Genomic DNA, 20756 nt, shown 5'->3' on the forward strand with positions numbered 1-20756 from the left:
AATCAAGTTCAAAGATATTACTTTTCCTAAGGAGAAAATAAAAAAAGGAAGAAAAAAAGATACTAACCTTTTTCTCCAGAGACTTTGCAGCAGGAGAAGATAATTAGGCTCCATCTCTGATAAGATATGCAAATGAATTATGAGCAATTATCTGACACCAAGGAACACGCAGCTGTTGGGCGGCCTCCACTCTGAGCCTACATTTTCAAGAGGGCTCGGTCGTTGGTTTCCATCTGTAGTGGAGCAAACCACAGGGAGATTGTAACGAGGCTGGAGTTGTAACGGACATCAGAAGTCTAATTAAATGTGAAAAGCTGACCTAGGGAGCAGAAGAGTGGCCTTTGTTTCCTAAGGGCTTTTCATTTTATTTAATTCTTACTCCAAATGCTACCTCAATGAGGTAAGTCTCCCTGTTAAGGTTAAACAAATAAGTACATGCTTCCAGTCTAGTATTTGGGTCATTAACATGGGGAGATAATGCCATGATAAATACATAGCCCAAGACAAAAGGAGCTAAAACCAGCTGAGCCTCTTCTATGCATCTTTCCTTGGGTACATTTATTCATTTGGAAACTGTGTCTCAGACATGAGGCATGTCTCTGGGTCCTTGAGATTCAGCTGTGATAGAAGCAGGCAATGCCCTCTTCCCCTGGGGTTTATAATGAAGGGGACACAAAATGCCAAATAAACGAGGAAGTTATAAAAACTTAGAGAAAGTTCAGCTAATGATAAGAAGTTATAAGGAAAACAAATAAAGAAATAGGCTTGATATGTTATAAAGGAATCTTTCTTCAATTTCTGACCCCTCCTCTATGGGCTGGCTCTAAACTGGAGGAGTGGTGCACAACACAGTGATTCAACACTTCTGTACATTTTGAAATGATCACCATGGTACGTCTACTTAACTTCTGTTGCCACCCAAAGAATCACATTATTATTGACTCTATTCCCCACATTATGCAAGTCATGTCACAGATCATTTGTTTTGTAACTGGAAGTCTGTACCTCAGTCTCCTTCACCTATTTCCCTCCTCCCCTCACCCTCCGCCCCTTGGGCAATGGCCTGTGTCCTGTATCCATGACTCTGTTTCTGTTTAGTTATGTTTGTTCATTTGTTTTGTTCTTTAGGTTCCACACATAAGTAAAATCATACAATATTTGTCCTTCTCTGTCTGACTTATTTCACTTCACACAGCATCCTCTAGATCCACCCACATTGTAGCAAATGGCAAGATTTCATTCCTTTCTATGGCTGAGTAATATTCCATTTTATGTATATATATTATGTATATATATACATATATATACATAATCCATTCATCTATCTATTGATGGGTAGGTAGGTTGCTTCTATATCTTGGCTATTGGAAATTGGCATGCATGTATCTTTTTTGAATTAGTGTTTTTGTTTTCTTTGGATATATACCTAGGAGTAGAATTGCTGGTTCATGTGGTAGTTCTAATTTTTATTTTTTGAGGAACCTTCATACTACTTTCCATAGAGGTCAGATATTGAAGAAAGGTTCCTTTATAAACTACAATGAGGTATCACCTCACACCAGTCAGAATGGCCGTCATTCAAAAATCCACAAATGACAAATGCTGGAGAGGCTGTGGAGAAAGGGGAACCCTCCTACACTGCTGGTGGGAATGCAGTTTGGTGCAGCCACTATGGAAAACAGTGTGGAGATTCCTCAAAAGACTAGGAATAGACTTACCATATGACCCAGGAATCCCACTCCTGGGCTTGTATCCAGAAGGAAATCTACTTCAGGATGACACCTGCACCACAATGTTCATAGCAGCAATATTTACAATAGCCAAAACATGGAAACAGCCTAAATGTCCATCAACAGGTGACTGGATAAAGAAGATGTGGTATATTTATACAATGGAATACTACTCAGCCATAAAAACTGGAAACAGAATGCCATTTGCAGCAACATGGATGCTCCTGGAGAATGTCATTCTAAGTGAAGTAAGCCAGAAAGAGAAAGAAAAATACCATATGAGATCGCTCATATGTGGAATCTAAAAAACAAAAACAAAAACAAACAAACAAAAACAAAGTGTAAATAAAGGACAGAAATAGACTCATAGACAGAGAATACAGACTTGTGGTTACCAGGGGGGTGGAGAGTGGGAAGGGATAGACTGGGATTTCAAAATTGTAGAATAGACTACACTGTATAGCACAGGGAAATATACACAAAATGTTATGATAACTCACAGAGAAAAAAATGTGACGATGAGTGTGTATATGTCCATGAATAACTGAAAAATTGTGCTGTACACTGGAATTTGACACAACATTAAAATGATTATAAATCAATAAAAAATGTTAAAAAAAAATACCTAAACACTCTGCCCAAACTGAAGGGGGAAGATGAATGGTCATTAAGATGTGGTTTGACAATAAACTGGCATCCAATAAAATGAGTCATAGCAGGATGACACTGTGCCAAAAACAGACAAAGCTTCCCCTATGAAACCAGCTGCAACCACAGCCAAACTCTACTCCAGCCACTTTCCAGCTGTGTGGCCCTGAGCAGGTTCCTATCTATTCTGAATCTCACCTGCAAAACGAGGCAAAAGGTCAAGTTAAGACTGCTTGAGAAATTGCAATGAACATTTTGGAAGCTAGTAGTTATGCAGTAAAAAGTAAAAACAGCTACAAGAATCAGAAAATCACCTGCCGTGCTGAACGTACAGGCATGAGACTGCCTCTTGTGGCAGCAAACACTTCTTAGAAAACTGGGATTTGGGTCTTTCTCTTGTCACCTGAGGAGCTTTTTAGAACTTCAGAAAGCACCTTTAGCCCTTCATGAGAATTTTTTTTTAGCAGACTCTGCAATTATCATCAGCTCTAAAGATGATGCAAATGATATGAGTGTAAACAGCACATCAAAAAAAAAAAGTGCAACTGGAATTAAAGACCTAAGGACATTTCTAATTAGGGTGAGAAAGAACAATCAGGGACAATGCTGAAGTGAGTCACAAGGCCTGGCACTGTTAAGATGATACGGGAGCTGGGGGGTTATTGTAAGGGGGCCTTCCACCCACCCACCCTGCCCCTCTGTCACAGAGAACCTATGACAGAGCAGACAGTGAATATTTCTGGGTCTTAGTTATCCACTGAGCCATTCATTCACTCTGTAATCAAACACTGAGTACTAGTCGGTGCCAGGTTGAAAACTGCCTAAATGAAAAAAGGCATGATCCCTGCCTTCAAACAACTGATGGTCTAGTGGAGGAAAGAGACAACAATGGTGACAACAACACAAACGTGATGCAACAAGAGAGCCAATCACACTGTGCCCGAGGGACAGTGGGAACGCAAAGGAGTTTCAGCTTTATCAAGGTGCAGCTTAAAAAACTGAGTTTTGAAGAATGAACAGGAGCCACCTTGAAAGACAAGGTGGTGCGTACAAGCGAAGGCAGAGTCCTCTCTGTGACTCCACATGCAGTCTGGTACAGGAGTGTGGGACATGCAGAAGGGGAGGAAGTGGTAAACCATGGTGACCATGGTGAGCAGCGATCACTCACCCTCCCTTTCCTGTGTCTCATTTGAGAATGCCTAGTAGGATGTTTGGCACATGTGTGCTCAGGTTTATTATGAAACCTCATGTTATTTGTAGACTTAATCTCCATAAATGATGGAGTAGAATGAAGTTCACTTTGTCTATGGTCAGGGAAGAAGACTGAAAACTTCTCAGAGCGAGGAAATCAAACATGGCTTCTTTTTATCTAAGAGCTGGAAGGGACCTCAGATACTATCCGATGCAGTGATTCTTAACTAAGCTGTGAAAAATTCTGTTTTCATTCAAATGCTTATAAATACATGTATACATATGGATGACCACCTTATTATCTAGTTCTACCATGCAATTGTGGTACTCAAGTTTTGTGCTTGTGGTTTTGAACATCTTGACTCCAAATAATCAGGCAAAGTGATAACTTCTGATTTCTAATTCATACTCTTTGGGATCCCAGAGGCCTTGAGTTTTAGAACAACTCAACTTTAATGCCATCTCTCAGTGGGACATGAGGATTACCCAGAAGAGGGAAATGGCTTTGTAATGTATCCAGCTAGTCAGAAATGGGGACTAGAATCCCAGATGCCTGAATCAATGGTTGCTTTATCACAGTTTAGTCACCATCCCTCTGAATAGGCAGCCACTGGTCCCATGACTTTCAGGATCTCTAAGCACAGACCCAAGATCATAATTCACAATGACATAGTTTACCTTCATGGTCAGAGTTTCAGCTTCCTGTTTACCTCAAACTAAGTCTGTGCCCTATCTCTCTGAAAAGCAAGCAAAAAGGGTCAGGATAAATGACTCCAACTTGGGATGTTAAAAATAGTTTTTTAAAAATCCGCATTCTCTGACCTTGTCATATTACTGATTCATGACTTCACACATAGTGGAGGGATTTGTCTTACCTTCTGATGAGATGGTATCATGAAACCTCTGACCTGAAAGTTAAGTGTTAGTTTTTCATTCATTGAAGGGAGGTGGCAACTGCTTTCCTACTAGGAAGATTTAAAAACAGAGCAAGCAGTTTGTGCTATGCTTTACATACATTTGATACTTAATCAGTGAAAGGCAAATTAATGCTACCTAAAACACAAATTTAATGCAATAAAAAGTCTAACTAGAACTGGGAGACGGGTGAATCACAGGGTATGGGAATTCATGAAACCCTAAAAAAGTCACCTGGGGAATTTTTGGAAAATGCAGAATGTAGAACCCCAACTCAGACTAACTGAATCATAATTTCCACAGGCTGATACCCAGAACACAATGTTTAGAAAAGCTCTCCAGGTAACTCATGATTATCTAATCCACCCAAATTTACTTCTGCAATATTTTTCAAAGCAAAAGCTTCTAAGTTAAATGATGGAGTCACCTATGGCAATCAATTATAACACTACATGAGATATAAGAACTTCCAGAATCGAGGTAATACCGTCCCTTCCCTGCCTTGAGGTGTTCCATCTTCTCAGGACCCTGCTTATTTATTCATTGAACAAATAATTATTAAATGCCCACTCTGCTAGACCTGAAGACATAATAGTGAACAGAATATAAATGGCCATTTTCTCATGGAATCTGTAGATCTCAGTCACTGGGGTACTACTACAAGAGTTCCATCCAGGAAGTCTTCCTGAATTTATAAACTTGACTCTTTTTCCCAGGTATTTCCTTACTTTTCCCACTGGCTACAGACAAGCCTTTGGGCTTCCCAGTCTAAATGGTGGAAAGCTACCATTGTCAACAGCTCTTAAATTTACATGTCCTCTGTTCAAGATAATAGCCAATTCCAAAAGAAGTTCACTGGCTCAGCTAGGGCTGAGTAGCTCTCCTGAATCAGCCACTGTGCTTAGAGGTGAGGGATCACATTACAGAGACACGGTTGCTCAAGTGGGACTACATCATCAGAGGTCAGGGCCATCCCATTACAAAGAGATGATGGACAGATAATTTGACACACTTCAACAACATTTTTCTGAGGGCAATGCATGCACTTGAGCTCATGAGTGCTTGGCCATTCATTTGGGCTGCTTACTGTTTGAATTCTGGCTCTGCTCAGATAATTAAGTTATTATAGTCATTCTTTCATTACCCACTCATAAAACATTTATTAGGCATTGACGTGGTCCTGGTCCCGAGGATAAGAAGAAGAAAGAAGCACAGTGATCACAGTTTACTAACGGGAGGCAAACATTTAGACGAATAATAATAACTTAGTGTAATAGCAAAATGTACCAAGTCCCAAGAAAACACAAAAAAGTTAGAGAAATCATCACATATTTCTTTAAATGGGTCTTAATGCATACCCAGGAATTTTCCAGGCTAGGTAAAGTGAGGAGGCTCTCAAACAAATCATATGACAAAAACAAAGGTAAGATCTGCACAGGAGAAGGAAGCTTCACGGTAGCACAGTGACGTGTAGCTATGGCTAGAAGATTAGTCATGGTATAAGTGACTTCCCAGCCCTACTACTTATGAGCTGTGCAAATACGGGAAAGTTATGAAAGCGCTCAGTACTTGTCTCACAGGATTGTTGTGAGGATTAACTTTTCCAATGCATGCGAAGTGTCTGGAAGAGGGCTGGCACATATTGGGTAATTAATAAATGTCTTATTATTGTTACCATTATTATCATCATTATTTCAAACAAATGTGCTGCTTCTGGGTGTGTTTATTTTACTTGTCAGAGGAGAGCCCATTTTTTTTACTGTCATACCAGAGATCGTGATTTGGACTTGGCCCAGGGTGCAAAGGATTAAGTTCAAAGATTACATGTATTAGGTTGCTGACAAAGTCATGGTGGCCCTCACAGGATCTGCAGAGGAAATCTCACCCCCCACAAAGCCATATGCTGCTTCTGCAGAGCTGTATACTCCCATCCTGAGGTTCTAAGTCTACTTTATTTTATAAAAGACTTTCATTGCTATTCTGTCATTCAACTAGACTCCAAACTCATTCTTTCAGAATAAGGTTCCAAAGCAAGAGCCAATCTTGGAGACCACAGCGCCACACCACAGGGTCAGCTAAATTTCAACTTTAGATGTAAAAAGTAAAAAATTCATAGGACTTTAGCTAAAGGGATGAGACCAATGTCCCCTTAGGTTTGGGTAAGAATTACAGAATTCTCTCTATTCTTCCCACTTCCCTCTGAGTCTGCAATCATTTACCAAACATAAGGACAGTGACATTTTGAACCAGAAAATCCATCCCAGAGTCACTACCTTTGCTGATTTTAATCACATTTTCTCCTGATGTGGCCAAGGACTCCAACCTTTTCAGGTTTGCTTCTTCTGTACAGATAATCTCTTCCTGCTAAAATCTGCCAGTCACTGTACAGGTGATTGGAAATGCAGATATACAAGTTGTGGTCTTTGCCTCTTAGTTAAGTGTCCTTGTATGACAGCAAAGTCAGATGATTAAAATAGACACAACACAACACAGTAAGAACCAGCACAAGGCTGGCACAAAATAGATGTTAAAAAAGCATATGTTCAACTGAATTAAGTTTACTTACCCTAAGCCATATGAAACTTATGATAGTGACCGACTTGGCATCCAAAAAATGACAATTACATATGATTCAACTTAATGTGGGTTCTGATGGGATTAAGCATTGGGTATTGTAGGAGTACAGGGAAATGGTTACATGGACCAAGGACATGCCTTTTTAAAATTGAACTTTTTTATAGATCAGAGAAAATCTTGAAGAATAAATTCAGCTGCACAATCTCTCCATTTCCACTGCCACTTCTGTAACACCATCCATCATCACTTCCTACCTGGATTACTAGAAGAGCTTCTAACTGGTTTCTCCATTTTCATTCTTCTCTAATTTCTTTCTACACAGTCTCCAGATGAATGATCTCTGAAAATCTCAGATCAGATCATGTTTCTCAGCTACTTAAAACTTTTCACTGGTGACCAGTTGTACCCTAAATAAAATCCAAATTCCATCAAGGTAGCATGATCTTGTGTCTGTTACCTCTTTTACTCTCTGACTCTCTGACCACTATCTGACCCTCACTCAAAGACTCTAGGCACATTAGCCTTCATTTTCAGTTCCTCTAAAATGCTTTCTATTATATCTAGTGCCCTCAGAAGAAGATTTTTCATTTAAAGAATAATGAAAAAGTTATATAAGAGATCAGAACAAGATGGCCGAGTAGGAAGATCCTCACCTCCTCCCATGGACACAACTACACATAGAGAAACTACACTGAGAATGACTTGAAGACTAGCAGAAAAGGTTTTCCACAACTAAAGATAAAAAGAAAAAGCCACACTGAGATGGGCAGGAGGGGTGGAGATGCAGTCTGGCTGGGACCCACAGTTCTGGTGCTGTGGCCCACAGGCAGGAGGGATGTCAGAGCCTCAGAGTTCCTCTGTGGGGAGCAAGGGTGCCAAACCTCACACCGGGCACTCCAGCCTGGGAAACCTGCACCAGGAAGATAGCCTTCATAATGTCTGGCTTTGAAAACTAGTGGGGCTTACATCTGGGGAAAATAGAGGACTGAAGGAAACCGAGAATCTGCTTTTAAAGGGTGCACACAAAAACTCACTCACTTCAAGTCCCAGTGCAGAGGCAGCAGTTTGAAAAGCAAGTGGGTCATATGTAAAAAAACTAATTTTAGGTTATGTGTCTGAAAAGCAGAGATCTGTTGGAACTTCCTCTGTGTACAGAGTAACTGCCAGGCACAAGTTTGGGTTTTGGTTGTTCATTTTTGGCTCACCCTCTACCTAACAGGCCTTGTGCTGGCAGCACCATTTCTCAATCTTCCCATCTAACTTATGAGCACTGCTTGCACCACCCTGGGTTCACCTAAGGACCCAACCCAGATGGCACTCATACAAAGCAGCCATCCCACCACACAAAGCTTGGTGGGCACCCTCGGCTGACACTGGAGCCCCTCCAAAGCAGCCCCTTCTGTCCCACCAGTCCTGGTGGATGCCCTTAGCCAGCACTGGAACCCCTCTAATGCAGGCTCCTGAGCCCCACCAGTGCTGGCAGGCACTCTTGGCTGGCACCAGTGCACCCCTAAAGTAGCACTTGCCTTGGGGACTGGCCACACACACAAAAACAGTCAATAGAGTTGCTGCCAGGCCTTACAGTCATTCACACAGGGGGCCAGTCACACACACCAGCATGTCTATAGCTCCAATCAAAAGACACAGTGGAGCTGAATGGATAAAAAAAAACAAGACCCATGTATATGTTACTTCCAAGAGACTCATTTTAGATCTGAAGACACACATAGACTGAAACTGAGGGGATGGGAAAAGACATTACATGCAAATCTAAATGAAATCCGGGTAGCACTACTTATACCAGACAAAGACGTTTAAAATAAAGGGTGTAGCAGGAGACAGTGAAGAGCATTACGTAATGAAAAGGGGATCAACCCAACAAAAAATAGAACACTTGTAATTATGTATGCACCCAACGCTGGAGCAACCAAACACACAAAGCGAACATTAGCAGACATAAAGGGAGCAACTGACATTAACACAGTGATAGTAGGGGATTTTAACACCCCACTTACATCAATGAACAGATCATGAAGACAATTCCAAGGAAATCAATTTAAAAAAAATCGCTGGTCTTAAAGGACACATTTTATCAGATGGAATATATAGATATAGATATAGATGTAGATATAGATATATAAAGATATAGCTATATATATATAAAGACCATTACATTCAAAAACAGCATAATACATATACTTTTCAAGTACGTATGGAATATTCTCCAGGATAGATCACATGTTAGGCCACAAAATAAGCTTCAGTGAATTTAAGAAAACTGAATTTATATCAAGCATCTTTTCTGATCACAATCCAATAAGACTAGAAATCAACTACAAGGGAAAAAAAAAACTGCAAAAAACACAAACACATGGAGGATAAACAATATGCTACTAAGCAACCAATCACTAAAGAAATCAAAGAAGAGCTCAAGAAATACCTTGAGACAAATAAAAATGGAAACAAAAAGTTCCAAAATCTATGGCTGCAGCAGAGGCAGTTCCAAAAGGAAAGTTTATAGATACAAGCCTACCTAAGAGAACAGGAAAAATCTTAAATGAACAACTTAACCTTATACCTAAAGAGCGAACAAAACCAAAATTAGTAGAAGGAAGGAAATATTAAAGATCAGAGTGGAAATAAATGAAACAGGCATTTAAATAGTAGACAAGATCAAGGAAACTAATAGCTGGATATTTGAAAAATAAGCAAAATTGACAAACCTTTAGCAAGACTCATCAAGAAAAGAAAAAAAAAGAGAGAGAGAGAGAGAGTAGCCAAATAAAATCATAAAAGAAAGAGGAAAAGTTACAATTGACACTACAGAAATATAAAGAATCAGAAGAGATTACTACAAACAATTTTACAATGATAAATGGATGACCTACAAGAAACTGGTAAGTTCCTAGAAACATACAGTCTCCCGAGTGAATCAGGAAGAAACAGAATATCTGAACAGACTGATTACCAGTAATTAAATTGAGTTAGTAATCAAAAACTCCCCAAAAACAAAAGTACAGGACCAGATGACCTCACAGATAAATTCAAACATTTAAAGAAGAGTTAATACCTATCTTTAAAATATTCAAAAAAATTGAACCAACTGACACTTACCACTGTACTAGATGATGAAGAGCAGAGACCACACCTTATTACATGAGAATAAGAACATATGGATTCTGCCAGAAATGACAACTAGCAACTGGCAGGCAGCTGGGCCCTTGATAAATCTTGTTGAATGAAGCACGGATCTCCAAAGGTGGCCTTCTATGAACATAACACTGTGTTGTGGACATGAAGGGAAATGCACCTAGTCCCTGCCCTTGGGAGACACATCATCTTGTGAGGGAGATGGTCATTCAAAGATCTAAACATACTACAGATAGAAAGGAAAGAAACAAGCATGTGCAGTTGGAACAGAAAGAGGCATTTAACTCTAACAACTGGGGAAGGTTTTATCAAAAATTAACATCAATGTTAATTCCAAGATTTTATACATTCATTTTTTTTCTTGAAAAGCCAACTTGCTCTATTCCTTGAAAATTGACTTTTGGAAATAAGAAAGGAGACAAATATTTGTTTGGTTGCTTAGCATAAGCAGGAATTTCACATGTATTTCAGTTGTACAACAGCCCAGTGAGCAAGGGAGTATAATCCTTATCAGATGAAGAACTGGGGTTCAGATCTATTGAGAAACTTGCCAAGAGTCATGCAACTCTTAAGTGGTTAAAGACGTTTTAGAACCCAAATCTGCCTGACTTCAAAGGTATCCTCTCTCCACTCCACACTGGAAGATGTTGACAGTGACAAGAAGAGCATCCTAAGCTGAGAGAAGCACCATCCCAAAGTCACAGAGGTGGGAAAGAACTCGGCATGTGTGGGAAATGGAACATCAACTGGCCTTGAGGTCAGACGAGGTCACCCACTGTTCCCTCAAATAGGCTCCTGAATCTATCTGCAGTTTCATTTATTAATTTCTTCTTCATTTTTTGGTCACTTTTTTAAACTGCAGTATAGCCAGTTACAACGTGTCAATTTCTGGTGTACAGCACAATGCCCCAGTCATGTGTGTGTGTATGTATATATATATACACACACACATATTCATTTTCATATTCTTTTTCATTAAACAAGATACTGAATATAGTTCCCTGTGCTATACCAAAGAAATTTGTTTTTTTTAATCTATTTTTATATATAGTGGTTAACATTTGGGAGCTTAAGATTTGCAAAGATTAATTTCTTCTTGACTTGCCAACTTTTCTAACAACAACTCTGTCTCTTCCAGGCTCAGAGTTCACTTCTGCAGCATGACATGGGACACCTTTCCATATTCAAGAAGTCCAACCTGCTGCACAGATTTGTGATGTATCATCTCAAGGTACAGAATGTAACAGGGGGTATGATGGGATTCTGGAAAGTCATGTTATTAAGCAGTGGTTTCCAAGTGTGTCTGATTGTGTAAAATAATGTTTGTTCACACCCCACAAACAAATGTAAAGATACTAACAATATAGATACTAGTTATATACACACTAATATGTAATATAACATTATATTATATATATGCTAAAATTAGAATTTTAAATTTTAAGAGGAAAAGGTTTATTTTTATTTAAGAAGCTCTAATGTTTTTTTCTTACCCAATAAACTATTTAGGGCAATCCCTGGTACCCCATTAAGGAACCATGTCTCAGGAGATGAACCATGTCTCAGGAGATGTACCCTGTAAAGTCGTGAGTAGGAATATTCTTAGAAGGGCTCTGGACATTTATTGCTGGGAAGCTAGGGGAATCCAGCAGGCCTGATTAGTCCTAGAAGGGTGGGGCTATGATGAAATAAAGGAAAGGAGGCAGAAGAATAAATAAAAGTAAAGAGGAAGAGAAAGAGTGGGCAAGGAAGGTCAAATGGCTCTGTTTAAGGGCTGAGAGTTCCTATACTGTTGGTGGGAAAGTATTTTGGTACAGCCATCATAGAAAACAGTATGGAGGTTCCTTAAAAAATTGAAAATAGACTTATCCTATGATCCAGCAATCCAACTCCCGTATATATATCTGGAGGAAAAAAGAAACATGCACCCCAATGTTCACAGCTGTATTGTTTACAATAGCCAAGACATAGAAGCAACCTAAGTGTCCATCATGACTGGATAAAGAAGTTGTGAGATACATATATACACACACACACATATATATACACATACACACACAATGGAATACTACTCAGCCATAAAAACAAATGAAGTAATGCCATTTACAGCAACATGGATGGACCTAGAGATCATCATACTAAGTGAAGTAAGCCAGAAAGAGAAAGAAAAATACCATATGATATCACTTATTTGTGGAATCTCAAAAAAATAAAAATAAAAAAGAAGGGATACAAATGAACTTATAACAGAAACAGACTCATAGACATAGAAAACAAGCTATGGTTACTGGGGGTGGGGGGGATAAATTGGGGGTTTGGGATTTGCAGATACTAACTACTACATATAAAATAGATAAACAATAAGGTCTTACTGTATAGCAAGGGAACTATATTCAATACCTCGTAGTAGCCTATAATGATAAAGAATATGAAAATGAATATGTCACTGAATCACTCTGCTGTACACTAGAAATTAACACATGTAAATCAACTATACTTCAATAAAAAATAGTAAAAAGAAATTAAAGTTAAAATTAACAATAAAGCAGGCTAGGCTAAGTAAGCCAAGTGTATTAAATGTATTTTCTACTTAACTGATACTTTCAATTAAAGATAGTTTGCTCAGGATATAGCCCCATCAAAAGTCCGGGAAGAGCTGTACAATGTTGTGTCTCATAAAGAGTTCTGCTACTAGCTTTAGAACCATTTGAAGAGGTTCTCATGTTAGCTATTGATTGATGGCTTAGAAATTTTGGAGTCTTAATGTCATCTTTGTCTGCCAGTTGAACATTTTTCAACTTTGATTTGGAAATTATGTGATAAATACTTATTTTCACCCTTTATATGGGTTTTATATTTATGTGTATGTGTATCTATGCAAATAAAATTTCCTTAAAACTGGTCTATCATCAATGTTTCCATCTTTCAGCATAAATAACTCTTGTGGTTTTTACGTGATTACTGAATCAAATATTCCTTAACTAAAAGTGTGTAAAAAGGAAAAAAAGAGAGAGAGAGTTGAGGGTTGCAAATCCAGATTGCTGCAAAAAGGAGATGGCGATGATGCCAGCTGGTCTCATCCCCCCAGACATGTGCTCGAGGAGGGCAGGGACACTGTCCTGGGCACGCTGCAGTGTGATGCCTCTCAGAGAGCCCAGCACACAGCAGACCTTCAGTAAGCATTTGTTGAATGAATGGGTGAATGAATGAATGAGTGAATGAATGAATAGATGAACCAACAACCACACCCAGGTAACAGTGCAGGACTGCTGAGAGTAGCTTTTAACCCGAGCTCTGGTGATGCTCACTGGGTGACCTTGAGTAGGTCACATTCTATCTCCGGCTCTCAGTGTTCTCATCTGTAATATTAGGAGTCAGACCAGATCTCTGCTCTTCTATGACAGGCTAGGCTTTGGTGACTATGTACTGTGGCCTGGAAGTGGGGAAAATGCCTCTGAGCCTTGCACTAAGCCAAATCCCTGCATTCAAGCCAGGTCATTTTAGAAAAACTCATAAGCCCTGACTCAGAGCCTGTTTCTCTTAACAAAGTGGCTTTATATTGAATTGGAAGATACTTAAATCACTGGCTTATCTACCCTATTTCCAGTTGAGCAAATTGAGGTTAAATAGATTAAGTCATGCAGAGTTGGATCTGGATTCATAGAAGAGGTTTGTCCCCCCAAATAGTTAGAACGAATAATACATTGTCATTTTACATGGCATGGGTCATTTAACCAGAAAAAATAAAGTCTGGGAATATATATATATTCCTGGTTATCTGGTTCCCCAACCTACAGTGACTTGGAAGTGGCCCAAAAATAAGAGAGCGAGGGCAACGCTGCAGCCAGGCCCACAGAGAGCAGTGAGCAGAAACCCAGACAGCAGAGGATGAAGGAGGCAGACAGGAATGCTCACTAGATGAGCGCCTGTGAGTGCCAGGTTCAGAAGTGACCCCATTAGGCAACTGTCTCATGTAATTCTCACACGGTGGGGATGATAGAGCCCCTATTTTCCAGCCAAGATGGCTGTTCCAAGGGGTTAATTAACTCTTTAAGCCAATGTCCAGAAGCTGGCATATGAGAGAAATCCCAGCACAGTATTAAATGGTGCAGGCTCCATTGTGACTGTCATTTAGAGTCATCTGAGGGCTTTGAGAAAACACTGCCCACTCAGACTTTTCTATTTTAAGCCATTTATGGTGCAGATCTGGACATCAGTATGGTTTTGAAAGCCCCTCAGGCGATTCTAACCTGGAGCCGGGATTAACAACAGCCACCCTAACGACAGCCCTTCCTTCTGCATGAGCTCAGCCACTCGTCAGCTGAGTCACTTTGAAGAAGTTACTGCCTATGAACCTCAATGTCTTCAGCTGTAAAATGTAGACTGATGATGGCTTCGACCTGTGCTTAGTATTACAGGTAATACTTAATGCTCAACACAGTGCCTGCTGTAAGGAAAATGCCCAATGATCATTACCTGTTACTAATATTAGGAACAGTCTTTCCATAAGCAAAATGAGGACCCAGCATCATTAAGAAAAATGTTTAACTGTAATGTTATTAAGAAGCTGGGGATGGAGACCATGAGTCACTGCATAATTAAACTGGAAGATACTTGGAATCACCAAGTCTTCTCATCAACCATCTTTCTAGTTGAAACAAAAACAAAAACAAAACAAAACTGAGGCTTAAGTAGATAAAAAAAAAAAAGCAGAATTGGGTCAGGATTCATATTAGAGTTATGTCTTTTACTCAAAATGGTTAAAGTGAGTAAGATTTGGCATTTTAATTGATGTGTTTCATTTAACCAGAAAATTCTTGTAGGCACCCTGCTCTGCCCTCTACCCACCAGTGTTCGATAGGTGAAGCATTTCTGGGTTCATGTGGAAATCTTTACCACGGAAGAAAGCAGAGATGGTTTCTCACGTCGTTGTGAGATTCAGGCAGTGGACTCTCCTGGCCTCCCTCCCCTGCTCTGAGGGGCCAGAAGGGAGGTGAGACTTATCTCCCCTGGATGGAACTAGCAGCTCATCTGATGCCAGCGGATGCAGTATTTCCAATCAGCTCCACCCTTGCTAGTGTGCTTTTTTTTTTTTATTCATTGCTTTCTCACTGGTTCAGATTTGTACACAGCTCTCTATAAACCGTGTCTCCACAAATGTGCACTAGTTGAGATGAATGTAACCTTGATGACTCATGAACAGAGTCAGTCAATGGCAAATGCTCTAAAGCAATCAAGCGTACTCTGTCTTTTGCAAGCAAACCCAGTGATTTATGAGCAAAAAAAAAAAAAAATGAATACAGGCTTCAACTCTGAGCAGAAAAGAAAATTACTTGTGGGCAGGAGGAAGGTAACAAAGAAAACTGTAACATAAACAAGAATATCCTTGCTTTCTACACATATCACAGTTTCTAATTTCAAAACTTGACTCTACATCAACCTACCCTCCCCATGGAAAATGCACAGATATGAGATTCTTTGGAATTTTCATTCACTAGCTGTGCAAAAATATATATGTTCTGGTCTTTGCAGTGTTTGCCAGAATAAAAGAGCCTTTCTGAAAATAAACCACGAAATATCAGCAAACATTTTGGATTTTTGTGCAATGCTGAAATCAAAACCAACTCCTGTTAGCATATTTTTCAACCCTCCCTCAGTATGCATATTTTGAAAACTATGAGTAAGTTATTATTACAGGGATAAAGAGGCAGAATATTTGAAGTTAAGACCTTCCTTGAAAACCTGGTCCTATACTGTTTCCATGACTACATCCTAAAATATTTTTCAGGGGGAGGAGTGTCGAGCATGTTATTTCCCACAATCCTTTCAGGAACCTTGTCCATTTCACAGATGAGGAAATTGTCCAAGGCCACACACCTAGTGGCAGGAATTTAAATTCAGGATGGTTTCTTTATACTGCACCAAGAAAAGACCTAGCTTGGACATGAGGAATGCTTTAGGATGGTACCTGTATGAAACATGGTGCAGCAGAAGCCTATTTTGCAGGCAGCTGATAATCCTCACTTCCTCCTTGATCACCCTCTCTCTCATCTTCAGTAACTGTGACTTCCAGACAGAGGGGCCAGCATGGAGCCAGTGACTTTAGATCACACCCATCATGATCCTGACCACTGTTCTAAGCCCCAGGACCTTACACTGTCAAGATCTGCTCCCTGATTTATCATGAATCAAACCTGTCTCTCGTACGACAAATTTCCACAGAGTCGTTGATGAAAAGCGTACAGTTAGCTAGTGGGAGAGGCCAAAATTTTGGCTCTTGGAGGATTTAACCAAAAAAGAATATAATTGCTTATCGCAGTGTCCCTGTGTAAACGTCTACTGCTCCCAGTAGACTGTATGTTTCATCAGTGTGGGAGGGAACCCCATTTTATCATATGAATCTTTCTATTCCAAACGCCTAGCTCAGTATCTGACACATGGGACATACTTTAAAATAAATAATGAATGGGTGAATAAGTGAATAACTGATTGGAAGCATGAGTGGGTGGTATGAGATTTGATGAGAGAAGTATGGAGAGAGCAGTGCAGCCCCAGAATGTGGTGGTGAGTACACGAGGAACCTGAGGTACCATGAGATATCTAGAAGGAAATGTATGGAAAGTGGCTGTCCTTTCAAACATGAGAGTCAAGAGAGAGATCTAGAGTGGAGAGAGCGATTCCATTGTGAGGGTGTTGAGGAGTAGTAGAAGTAAGAATATCGTTATGATGGATGGGGTCAGAGGGTTTTGCTGAGAGGACACTGCAACACCCACAGATTTTTCAACATACTCATCTCCCTCTACCAGAGATGTACGGTGTCTTGACCAGCGTAGTCCAACCAAAATAAAATACAAGCCATGTTAAAATGACCTGAATCATTTTAAATTTTCTAATAGCCACGTTTTAAAAGGCCACTTTATTATCCCCTCTATATTCAAAATATTATTTCAACATGTAATAAATATAAAAATTATTAATATAATGTTTTACAGCCCTTTTTTTCATTCTGAGGCTTCAAATCCAGTATGTGTTATACACTCACACACCTTAACATGACTGTCACATTTCAAGTGCTCAATAGTCACATGTGGCTAAAGGCTACTGGATTGGACAGTGCAGACCTAAAACACTACAGACCCGTTATTGAGAGACATCAAATATGCAACAAACTACTTTCTCTTCTGTAAATGATTAATGTAACAAGGAAGGGTAGAAACTAAGTATCTCAATATGCCAACATTCTACATACAGCATGTCATGTCTCCTTGAACAATGCACCAAAGCTCAGTGTCATTATATTATATTTACTGAAGATGGAATTGAGCCTCAAAGAGATTCAGTAATTTGCCCAAACTACACAGCAGTATTTATACATCCAGTACATGAAACTAGGTTAATGTGCATTCAAATCCTTTGCTCTACCAAACCTTCAGACTTTTACTGAGGGAGGAAAAAATTCCAAACAACCTAATCAGAGATGATATGAGCTTGGCATCAACTAAAATATCTTTATTCTCATTTATGTTCAATGAGAGCATTGAAACTTGAACATGCAATCATCTGAGCCAAGCCCCACCTAGGAGATTATTTCAGATCCACAACTCTTTAAAATATTCATTGAATGGAACAGAATAGAGAGTCCAGAAATAAACTCACACACCTACCATCAATTAATCTTCAACAAAGGAGGCAAAATATACAACGGAGAAAAAACAGCCTCTTCGGCAAATGGAGTTGGGAAAGCTGGACAGACACATATAAATCAATAAAATTAGAACACTCCCTCACACCATGCACAAAAATAAACTCAAAATGGCTTAAAGACTTAAACATAAGACCAGACACAATAAATCTCCTAGAAGAAAACATAGACAAACCATTATCTCACATACATCTCAGCAATGTTCTCCTAGAGCAATCTAGTACAAGCATGGTTTTCTCTGGGAAATCTTCCCAGATTTAACAGACCAGATTAGTCCCCCCTTTACAAGCTCCTGTGCCCTTGTGTACAACTTATTTCTGCCTTTACACCCACTTAACTGACAACACCATGAGGGTAGTGACCCTGCATGCTCCTGCTTACCACTTTGTCACTAGCCCCAGTCCACTGTTTGGCACTGACTGGGTGTTCAACAAATGTTTTAATAAATAATTAACTAGATTAACTAGTTACTCTTTCTTCTCATGACAAGTATTCCAAAAATTCCTGGTAATTGCTGCCTAGAATCCAGCTGTCATTCTGACGCTCTCTGTTCCATATGGATGGAGATAAAAAAATAAATAAAACACACCTAAGTGGATGGAATTGCTAAAGCCCACAAGTAGGAGCCCGTTGCTCAGTCCATTGGAAAAGGTTACACAAGAGTGACTTGGGTCTCCCTCTCATTGGGGCAAACCCAAACATTAACTCATACCAAAAGAATTTGCAATCCGACACAAGATTTATTGGAGAAGGACTAGGCAGAGCTGAAGAGCTGAGACAGTGATGCTGCCCTAAACCATCGTGGGGAGTTTCCAGTCATGGGGGTGCAGTGCCCAGAGCCCTAAATCTGGGCTCTCTTAATATTTACACATCTAGTCCTAACTCTCTGATCATGAGCTTGCTCTTTCTTTTCTAGAAATTACCTCCTTCGTTCATAGATAATGAATGAAACACAAGGAATTATTGGGGGTTTTAAACATGCAACGCATGTTGAAGTGTCACCACCTTGTCTGGCACTGGTCCACTGTCGTGGGCACTGTATTAGCTTCCTAAACTGTTCTCATTACTTCTCCTCTTCATCCCTCATCGGCAACTTTGAACTAAACGTCCTAGCTACCTACAATCTCCCAGACACTAGCAATGAGCGGTACCTATTTATTACGCTGGTCACCTTCCAATCCGTCCAATGTAGGCACAGAATCCCTGTGCCCTCTCCTCCCCCACCACGATTGCCTATCATTCCCTAAGCATTAACCTGTTTTACTTTCTTCACATTTTTTTTAACACCGTTCAAAATTATCGTGTTTATGGTTATGTAACCTCACCTCACCAGAATGCAAGCTTTAACACAGAAATGCGGAAGCATGCCTGGCAAGTGAATGAATGAACGTTTTTAGGTGCTCGTCATTTATAAAGCCTAATAAGAATGGGCAAACTACGTCAGCTCGGTTAGAGCAGAGGTTTGGGGCTGGTTTGTTTATGATTTCTCCAGCACCAAAGCCGCCCAGAGTGCGCGTTCAGTGAATACCTGCTTTCCGAGGACTGCTTTTCCCCCTTCAGTCCAGCAAACACCCCAGAGTGGTCCTGCAGAGGGCGCACGGTGCAGGCCTGGCTGGGGCTTCCGAGGGCAAAGCCAGCAGCACAGCCCAGCGGCGGAAGACTGGGAGGGCGGCCGAGGCCCGGCTTCGGAGATCCTTGTATTGCGGCGAAGATGCTCTGCCCGCACGTGGACTGTGGACACGCCACCGGTCCGCCCTCAAGGAGCTGACAATTTTATTAAGAGACAAGACAAAAGAATATTTTAAAGAAAGATAAGATGGCCGGGGCTGTCTCCAAAAGACCCCGGGGTGGGACAGGCGGGCAGCTGCGCGCCTGCGCAGTAGCTGCGGGCTTCCCGCGCGCGGGGAAGCAGCGCCTCAGGAAGAGGCCTGCCGGGCTGGTCCCCGCTCATCCCGGAGAGGCCGATGGAGAGCCATACCCCGGCCCGCTGCGCGCGGTGCGCCCGGATAAGGAAAGGGCGAAGGGAAAGCGGGAGGAAGGCCAGGCCGCGGCAGCCAGCACCGTGGCCGTCTCAGCCGAGACGGCCTCCCTCGGGCCGCCCGTCTGGGACGAGACCGTCTGGATGACGATGAGTCTTTCCACCTGGAGTGTGCGGACCCGGCCGGCTTCCTGGCGGAGGAGGCATCCCCGCCGGCCCCACCCACTGGCCCAGAACCTGCCGCTGTCCGTGGCCCACCTAGAGGGGACGGAGTCGTCTCACACGGCGTCCCCGCTGCTCCTCCGTCGCCGTCTTCAGCCCCCGGAACCCGCGTCCAGCCCAGGTTGGCGCGCGGCCTGTGGGCAGGTCCGCCTGCCCCACCCGAGGAAGCCCGCTGCCCTCTGAGGGCTGCCGGTGGCCACCCATCCAGTGCGCCCCGTCTCCCGGGGAGGTCCTGGTGGGCCCGCAGTGGGGAGAAACCCTCAGCACAGCACCCCCACCCCCGAGACGTCAGCCCGTGCCACAGCAACAGCAGTCGGGGCCTTTGTGCCGGTGGCTGTGCTGCAGGTGGTCAGGACAGTGGAGCGAGCCCTTACAGTCTGGGGCTTTGCAGGATAGAAACCCCCTCGGCAGTTCCTCAGTGCTGCTTTTTACCCCAGCGTGCACTTTGCCGCAGATCATTGGGAAACTCAGGCGATAATAATAAAATCACCAGCCAACATTTATTTAGCATTACTCTGTGCCAGACATGAATATAATTCTCACCAAAAAGTTGGTAATCTTATCCCTGTTTTATAGGTGAGAGCACTGAAGCACAGAGAAGTTAAGTCACTTGCCCAAGGTCACACAGCTGGTAGGTAATGGA

At 41.3% G+C, this 20756-nt stretch overlaps 1 pseudogene; it reads right to left on the minus strand.

The window, feature by feature from the left end:
* Window positions 1-20756, minus strand: part of LOC102521274 — a 65616-nt pseudogene that overhangs the window by 18143 nt on the left and 26717 nt on the right.

This window comes from Camelus ferus, chromosome 36, assembly GCF_009834535.1.
Source record: "Camelus ferus isolate YT-003-E chromosome 36, BCGSAC_Cfer_1.0, whole genome shotgun sequence".
Taxonomy (NCBI): domain Eukaryota; kingdom Metazoa; phylum Chordata; class Mammalia; order Artiodactyla; family Camelidae; genus Camelus; species Camelus ferus.